Source organism: Pinus tabuliformis, chromosome 2_1 (assembly GCF_031772625.1).
Source record: "Pinus tabuliformis cultivar Carrire ecotype Pingquan chromosome 2_1, CPIR1, whole genome shotgun sequence".
NCBI classification, from domain to species: Eukaryota; Viridiplantae; Streptophyta; class Pinopsida; order Pinales; family Pinaceae; genus Pinus; species Pinus tabuliformis.
This window is the reverse complement of record NC_142299.1, coordinates 827,415,915-827,425,481: the sequence shown is the minus strand read 5'-3', so window position 1 is coordinate 827,425,481 and position 9,567 is coordinate 827,415,915. Positions and strand designations below refer to the sequence as shown.

General features: G+C 38.3%; 1 pseudogene; it reads left to right on the top strand.

The window, feature by feature from the left end:
- Positions 1–2,577: 2,577 nt before the first annotated feature.
- LOC149203202 (putative isoprenylcysteine alpha-carbonyl methylesterase ICMEL2 pseudogene) lies at positions 2,578–3,966 on the top strand (annotated as a pseudogene).
- The last annotated feature ends 5,601 nt before the right edge of the window (positions 3,967–9,567 follow it).

Genomic DNA, 9,567 nt, shown 5'->3' with positions numbered 1-9,567 from the left:
TCCTGTAAGCTGAAGTTGTGCGTGACTTTGGAAGGCTGCAAAGACGTGGCTGGCTAGATCGTACGTGGAAGTGAGGTGCTTAGGTCGGATCTGCGTATTTGTGCATCGGAGGTCGAGGTCTGGACTACCCAGCAGATCGTGGCAGCATATCGACAACAGAGGTCAAGCGGTTGGATTGATTGTGCCTGCAAGGGTGCTGAGGATTCTCCAGCTCATCGGATGGGCGCTACGCCAAAGTGGAGGTTTGACCAGATTCGAGCTCGGTTGGAAATCTTGAATCTGCGTGTGGCTCGTTGCTGGTGTTGAAATCTTGCGGCCAGATCGCAAGCAGAGCTGCGAACGAACAAGGAGAGGACATTGAGCGTATTGTGGTATGCTTGCCCAACCTTGTGGCATAAAGATCCGACTGGATCTGTGGAGTTGACTGGTGCGGTGAGCGTGGAGGAGAAATTTAACCGATGCGTTTGGAGGGCGATCAACGCAGTTTTAAAGGTGATAGGCACCGATTTCACCTCTGGACTTACGCAGTTTTTGTTAGCCAGAATGGCGCGAGTAAGGCTTGATCACTGCGAAATTGAATCCATGGAGGAGTAAGCTGCTGTTGCGGTGAGGTGTTTCGCTACCGGATCGCTGTGGAGGAGATCTCTGCGAATTGGAGTTGAATCCAGTTCCTTGGATTGCAGGTCGGGACTGTCGATTGAGGAGGAGGCCGCAGGCTGCGTGAGACCGGTGGCAGGGAACAAGAAATTGGAGAAAAGGTGCATGTGTGATTCGAATTACTCTTTGGTGATTCGAGTGTTGAAACTGCCGTGGAGGTCGCAAGAGGCGTGGGCACGGAGGAATGCACGCAGAGAAACTCCACCTATTCTTCATGGGAGGCCGTGGATTGGCGTGGATCGCTGTGAAATTTGCTCCAACTTGTTAGAAGACCGCGTGGAGGAGGTCACGAGAGACCAGGAAAGCCGTGGTTGAGGCCGTTGAATCCATGATTGTTGCTGCGTTGAATAAAAAAAAAGCGTTAATCATCTGCGTTAGTCAGATTTTTTATTCACAATTTGTTGCGAGAGTTGTTCGTTTTTTCTTTAAGTTGTCGGGTAGCCTGTTTTTTTTTCAAAGATGAATTCTCAGATGGCAGATTATTTAAATGAAAGCAGCAAATTGGATGGTTCCAATTACATAAATTGGAAATTTAAGCTTCAGACTTTGCTTGAAGGTCAGAATACCTACAGCATTGTCATCGGTGATGAAGGTAAGCCAACTGTTGCAAATGGTGGAACGAATGCAACAACTCAAGAATGGGAGAAAAGGGAGCTGAAGGCAAAGGTCCTGCTAAAATTGTCAGTTAAAGATTGCATCATCCCTCATATTCGGGATTGCAAGACAACGAATGAGATCTGGACAACTCTCAAAGACATGTATGAAATCAAGAACACCAGCCGAACCTTGTTCCTCAGGAAGAAGATCCTGTCAATCAAGATGGAGGAGAATGAGTCTGTTTTGTCATTCTTATCTCGGATAAAGGAAGTTAAAGATAAACTATCTGATATCGGTCAAACCGTGGCAAATGATGATCTGGTGACAATCACCATGAATGGTATGATAGATGACTATCAGATGTTTATAACTGGGTTGAATTCAAGGGAAAAGCCTCCAAGTTTTGAAGAGCTTACTGGAATTTTGCTACATGAAGAGGAAAGGAGGTCGTCTCTCAAGCCTCAAGATCCAGATCTTGCATTGATAACAAAGTTCAAGCCAAAAGGGAGAGCAATGGCTGATCAGAGGAGGGGCAACACATCAAAAATGACAACACAAGGTATGACCTCGTATAGAAATGACTCTGCTCCTGAATGTTTTTATTGTGGTAAGATAGGCCATATTGCTAAATTTTGTCGCAAGAAGAAGGCAAATCAAGAGAGGTACAATCAGAAAAGGCATGCAGGTCATTTGGCAGATGCAGATGCAGATACAGACCCAGATCAGAATCTGGATGTTAGACTATTTATGGCCGAGGGTGACATTGCTACTGAGGAGGATGAATCAGATATTTGGATCATGGATTCTGGAGCCTCCTCGCATATGTCAGGTAAAAAGCAATGGTTCAGAAATTTTAAAGAATCCAACACTGGAGTAAAAGTCTATCTTGGAGATAATAGTGGGTACGAGATCAAGGGACATGGAGATGTCCTTGTTACTCTGCCTGATGGTAAGATCAGGAATATATTTGATGTGTGGTATGTTCCTGGCATTAAGAAGAACCTGATTTCTGTGTCCAAGATTACAGATCAGGACCTCAAGGTAGAATTTTTTAAATCTTATTGCATTATTAAATATTCGTTGGATCAGATGAAGCCCATTGCTACAGGTATTCGCATAGGAGGACTCTACAAGTTGGATGTGAAAAGTACGCCTCAGCAAGCCTTGGTGATGTCAAATAAGTCTGCTGAAAATCTGTTACGTAAAAGGAGCCGGGACAGCAAGTATCCATCATCAATGGTACCTGCTGAGAAGGTAATTAGAGGGCTTCACACCTGAATGCTTCCGTTTCAATTGCTATCCCGGCCCCTAAACCCGAAGAAAATGAAGATCGACTCCGACACCAACCACAACAGAGAAATTCACGACAAGAGCCTGGATATTCTTCCCACGGTGGTTCCCAATTCGACATCGGTTTTGGCCTCGTCAAGTCTGGAGATGAAGAACCAGACGACGCTTTCCCGTCACCTATCCCTGTTAGACGAAGGGTCAGATACTCCATTATTAGTGGCTTCGACGACTCCAAATAATAGTTTTAATAACAGGAGGCGGAGGACTGCGAGCGATAGTAATATTTATGGCTTTCGGCCAGAGAGACAGCGGTCGTTCAGGCAAGACGTCGGGCATGCTGCCGCAGAGACCTATTTGATCACCAGATTAGCCTTCAGATTGCTCGCATATCTCGGGTTAGGTTATAGATGGATTATAAAGTTCCTTGCTCTTGGCTGTTACGCAATGTTCCTTATGCCTGGCTTTATCCAAATTGCTTATTATTACTATTTTTCAAAACGTGTTCACCGAAGCATCGTTTATGGGGAGGAACCTAGAAACAGGTTGGATTTGTATATACCAGAGAATATGGATGAACCAAAACCAGTGGTAGCTTTTATAGCTGGTGGTGTGTGGATCATTGGGTATAAAGCTTGGGGTTCTCTCCTGGGACAAGAATTAGTTGAAAGAAATGTCATTGTTGCATGCATTGACTACAGAAACTTTCCTCAAGGTACTATCAGTGACATGGTTGAAGATGCATCTCAGGGGATTTCATTTGTATGCAACAATATTGCTGAATATGGGGGTGATCCAAATAGGATTTATTTAGTTGGACAATCAGCTGGTGCACATATTGCTGCTTGTGCACTGGTGCATCAAGCGATAAAAGAAGCAGGAACTGAAATAACAGGTCTTACATGGAGTGTCTCTCAGATTAATGCTTATTTTGGTATCTCTGGTGGGTACAATCTATTGAATTTAATTGATCACTTCCACAAGCGTGGCCTATACAGTTCTATTTCTCTGTTACATGGCACAGGGGATTACTCTATTCCATCGGAAGCCAGCACAAATTTTGCTGATGCACTTAGATCGGTGGGTGCTCAAGCTGAAGTAAGACTATATGAAGGAAAGACACATGCATCTGATGAAAGCATAGATCTTCCAAAGTGGGTACAATCTATTGTGAGGGAAGAATGGACAGCTGAGGTATTTGATCTAGAACTCATGAGGTACAAGAACATCAAGGAGGAAATGGTGGGCATGCCTCAAATCGCAATGGTCTGTGTGTTCGTGCCCTCTGAGCAACGCTCGAAGATGAGTCATGTTGTGAAGATGATTGAAGAAATAAGAGGAGAACAATCGCCTATGCATGAATCCTTCGATTCGCTATCTCAATCTCCTTCGGTGTCCAAGGACACAGGAACCACAATTCACTAAGCCACTAGGAAGACTGAAGTTTGATTTGTTTAGGGACACTTTAGGTGTGTTTAAAAATCCCTTTCTCCATTAAGGGGGGATGTTAGAAATTAATGGAGAATGGGTTACTTAGTTATGATTTGCTCTTTATTTGACATTCAGTTCCTATTAATTAGGAATCTGTTTTTGCCTATGTATCTATTTAATTCCTGATGATTAATGAATAAGTGAGGCGAATGCATTTGCCGGTGGGAGCTCCTGGTGATATGCACCTGTGAGCTCCCGTGTGTTTGGTCCAAACTTCTGTCTTCTGCATTTCTTATCAAAAGTAAGCTAAAGAATACTAAATTTGTTGTCAATGAAACTACAAATCCTATTTTAAAATATGATAGAGAATGGTAAATTATGTTTCTAGATACTTGTAAAATATATATTCCCTAGTTTTTCTACACAGAGATGAGGTAGAATTCAAGTAGAAATCTAATTTGGTAATTATAGTTTCAATAACTCTAATTAATACCGTATCTTTTTCATTTTGGAAGTTCTGTATTTAGTCTAATCGTCATAGTATTAGACTAAGGCTTGGGAAGAATAACTTGTAAACCTCTAATTAAAACAAATTCAAGGTATTTACATTAAGACCGACAATAAAAACCAGGCTACAATCTTTTAATGTTCTATTCGAATCAAGTATTAGATGACTCTGCCTTTCAGCAAATTAGCCAAGATGTATAGGGTATGTTTTACATAAATTTTCACGGGAAATTATTATAAAAGATGTCAAATTATTACGAAATTCTCAAAACTATGGTACCAATAACCTTTGTATTACAATTCTAATTCCTTTGAGATGTTTACATTAAATTTTTGTGCAATGAATGAATGGAATACATGTGCAATCAATTGGCTGGGTGACGACTTGACGAAGGAAAATATCTTGGATGTACTCTGCTCCAAGGTGAAGACTGCAATTTCAATTTAAGGACGCCGGAAAGTCAGAAGAGAGCACTGGAAATTGAAGCCCGTCTCCGGGATCTGTGGGCATTTCAGGTGCTTGCGAGAGAACCAAGTTGGCCGGACGCTGCTAACCATGTTGAAGGTTACTACTATTTGTGGGACACTACCTAACCATGTTGATGTGTATTACTATCACTACTACACCAAAGATATTTTTTTTAAGACAATGTCTTAAAAAATCACTTTTTATTTTAGTTATTTTACATTAAAATTTAATATCAATTAAATTGTCTTAGTTATAAAATTTAAGACAAAAATAGTGTGAGACAAATATATTTTAAGACAAAACTTTACATTTAAAACAAAAGTAATTTAAGCCAAAAATATTTTAAGACAAAACCTTAAATTTAAGACAAAAACAGTTTAAGGCAAAAATATTTTAAGACAAAACTTTATATTTAAGACAAGAATATTTTAAGACAATCTTTATATTTAAGACAAAAACAATTTGAGACAAAAATATTTTAAGACAAAAACAATTTAAGAAAAAATTATTTTAAGACAAAGCTTTATATTTAAGACAAGAAAAGTTTGAGACAAAAATATTTTAAGACAAAATTTTATATTTAAGACAATGGCCCCTTAAGACGAAACTCATTTAACACAATTAACAATTAAGAGAAAAACATATCAATTTAATACAATATAAACTAACAACTGCAAAATTAATTGTGAGAGTGCGCCCTAAACCCACCAACTTGCATGCTATTATTGTGCCGCACCTATACCGAGGTTGTTATTTCACTTACAATTCATGTTATGTTATATAAAGACAACAATTTGTTGGGCTCTTCGTTTTGTGGGGGTAGTTGACTTTCAAGAATGCAACAACTTTTCCTCGCAAGATTTCATGGACATCAATTCATCGTATGTTCCTTCGATCTCTATTGATAAAATTAGAGACAACTTGTCTTTTGTTGCATTCAAAACTACCACACGGAGGGTGCTTTGAAGACAAAAGAAGTCTTTTGTCTCAAAATTTATTTTTTCTTAAAATATTCAATACGAGATACTAATAAAAAAGGTAAAGGCAAAGGATTAGGAGTCCATCCGTATGTTGTTGATGGGTTCTTTAGGAAGTGGAGCAATGGAGGCCAACAACAACTGATTGGATTTAGGGCGATGGAGGCTGAAACCAAAGGTGTGCTTCATGAGGGGAGCAATGGAGGAACTTTCACTGAATGTCGATAGGCAGTAACATAGTTGGAGTATGTTTTGGGGTCTCCATCGAGTATTGTGTTTTAATATGTGTTTTTTTACTATTTCATTTATTTTGAATGCTACTTCTTCTTTTTTTTCAGAAAGAAAAAAATGCTATCTTTGTATTAAAATATAAGGATAATACACAATTCATATTTCATTCATTATATTATCCTTTCATGCTTGTCCCATCATTCCTATGTCCATACATTTCTATTTTCCTGTTCTACAAAATGTGTCTTTCTTAACATCAAGAATTATCTTATAACCATTAAATTTTCATAAATGAACACTTTCATTATCTAGAGATACAAAGCATCCATCAAAATCGGGTTTGTGTTAAAATATCTCATAAGAGTAGTTCATGTTGCTTGCATTTACCATGATACCCTTCTTGAAGACTCAGAGTTTGTTTTTACCTGTTTCCTTCAAAATACCTCTTTTAGATAGGATGTTTGTTGTCTAATTATGTTCTATATATATATTTTGGAGATGTATATGATTAAAATTCCTTACCAAGTTCTGAATCCTTATCATGCAATTTGCAAGTATGGGGGGGTTGAAATTAGTATTATGGTTTACCTAGTCAATTATTCCTTTTGCATTTCCATATACCTGAATTTTGTCTAACCGTAGCCATTTTGTTGCGATAAGGACTCCCCGTAATGTTGTAATCTCCAATTTGTTTTTTGATCCCATTCCACCATCCCACTAGAAGTGGAAGAAATTACCAGGCTCAGTAACTATGGCTGCACCACATCCGCATTTCATTCTATTGTTGGCTCCATTAAGAAACCCAATCGGATATTCTTTCCAAATATCAATGAATTTACGTTTCTTGTTTGTGTTAGACTTGATCACCAGCCCGATCTCATTGAAAAAAGCAACTACATTAATAATGAATTCTCTAACAATCACAATTTTCTGATCGACTAGGGCCAAAATTTTCTGATCTACGAACATTAAATGAGAGATGGAAAAAATTTTGGTTACTCTGGTCCCTTTAATAATTCTATTATCCTTTGACACCATCATTTTTCTACTAAAACAATCAATAACTAAGAGAAAGAGCAATGGAGACATGGAAAATCCCTGTCTGATTAGTCTTTATGCAGTGAAAAACTGTGAAGGAAAGCCATTAGTAATGACAACAAAATTTGTAGTTTTTCAACATGCCAAAATCCATTTAATGTTAAATAGAGATATACCAGATTTTAATAGGATGATGAAGAGGAATTACCAGTCGATGCAATCGTATGCCTTGCTCAGGTCTACCTTTAGAAGTCTAGCTCTTTGTTTCTGTGATTTAATAGAGTGCATCATATCCTGGGCAATACCAATTACATCTTGTATCTGTCTACCTTCTAAGAACCCAAACTGTTTTGCTGTAATATGCTTTGACAATACCAACTTCAACCTACATAAAATCAATTGTGATATCATTTTGTACATCAAGTTACAAAGAGGTATGGGATGATAAAATGAAAAGGTTCTTGGTTCCACTCTTTTGGGCAATAATGCCATGAAATTCACATTTATGGCCCCCGAGATGAACCCATGAATCCTAGATTCTTTCGCTACTACCAGCAAATCTGAGATCCTCAAATCTATGCAGTGAATAAAAAGTTCAAACCCCCACTCATCTAGGCCAAAACTTTTCTCTTTTGCAAATTCCTTCAATATCTTAGTCAATTCCTCCCTTCTGATTGCTTGTCCCAATCTATCATTATCCTCTGATGTGAACATGTTTGGAACTTCTTCGATGAAATTAATTTGCGACCAAAAAAATGTCTCCTATGCCGAGAGTTGGCCTTTGAAATGTGTGATCGCCATTTATTCAATACATATCTGTGAATTGAATATGTTTTCAGCTTCATCTCTTATCCTCCTTATGGAATTGATATGTTTCTTGACACTGAAATGTGCGTGGAAATATCTCGTACTTTTATCTCCAATTTTATCCATGACACCTTGCTCTTCATGTGGATGTCTTCTTCCATGAATGGATAATTTCCCTTCTCTTACACTCCAATTCAATGATATTGTGCCAGTATACCTTTGAGAAGAATAATGTGTCCTAAGGATCATTGAAATAACATAGGGAAATGTCAATCTCCCCGAGATCTTTAGTTTTGCCCTCCTTCATCCCCCTAATCCATTCCTAAGTGACCCTTTTTAGCTCTCTAAGTTTTAAACATATGGATGTCATGTTATTCTTTAGAGGAGGAAGCAATGAGTGAGAATAAACATTTCAGACTAGATCCCCAAATTCATCCATTTTAATCCATTTCAGGTTGAATTTGAAGGGTTGTGATCTCTTCTATTCCCCTTTGTCCCATGCTAGCATAATGGAAAAATGATCAAAAATAAATTTTGGAACAATATAAGATCTTATATCTGTCGGATGATTAACCATAGTTTGATTAGCTACAAACCTGTCCATTCTTTCTAAGATACCTTCCTCACTAGTTCTCCCATTCCTCCAAGTGGGGCCAAGAGGATCTAACATCACATCCAATCGAGAAAAATCCTCCATCAAACCTCTAAAATAAGTAGCCATACTATCAATTCTGGAATTTTTTCCCAAAATCTCTTCCCTCCCCATCAAAAAATTAAAATCCCTCATGATGATCATGGAACTTAATCGAAGGATTCTAGATTCTGAAACATGGATAAAAAATAATCTATTCCCCACATATGGAGCATATGAATGGACAATTTAGGCACTTTGACAATTTCCCAGCATGTGTTTGGTCATGATGATCCCTATATACAATAGAAATGCCTGCATCTCAATAAGTTTTGGATCCCACATAACTGCCAAAGCACTAAATAATCTAATAGCATCAATTGTAACTACATGCCATTCATGACACACAGACAAAATTACCTCCCATGCCTTATCTATGAAAACCATCATTTATTGGAAAAGGATTAGAAAGGGTTTATGAACCTGAACAATACCTCTGAAGGAGCTTAATTTTGGGGTCGCTCCCAAACCCTAGATGTCGATGGAAATAATAATCATGGAGGCACCACATGCATGGTTACATCCCCTCTAAGGACCTAGAATCCATCAAAATCAGAAATAGATTCATTCCCAATAGTAAAATCATAATCAATATCAAACCAGTTATTTGGAGATCCAACTGCATTGGCGTAACCCAATTTGATCTTGTTACAGGTTGAAACATTTTTATATTCAAGGGGTTTCTTGTTCTTGTGTGACATTTTTATATGATTTACCTCCATAATCAAAAGGATTATGGAAAAGGGATATTTTAATAGAAGGGGGAGCCATATTCTCAGATGAGGAAAAAGTAGCTTACAATTCCTTGTCAAGGGAACATGAACTAGGGGATGAGACCATATCCAAAGGCCGGAATGGAAACCCAACTACATAGG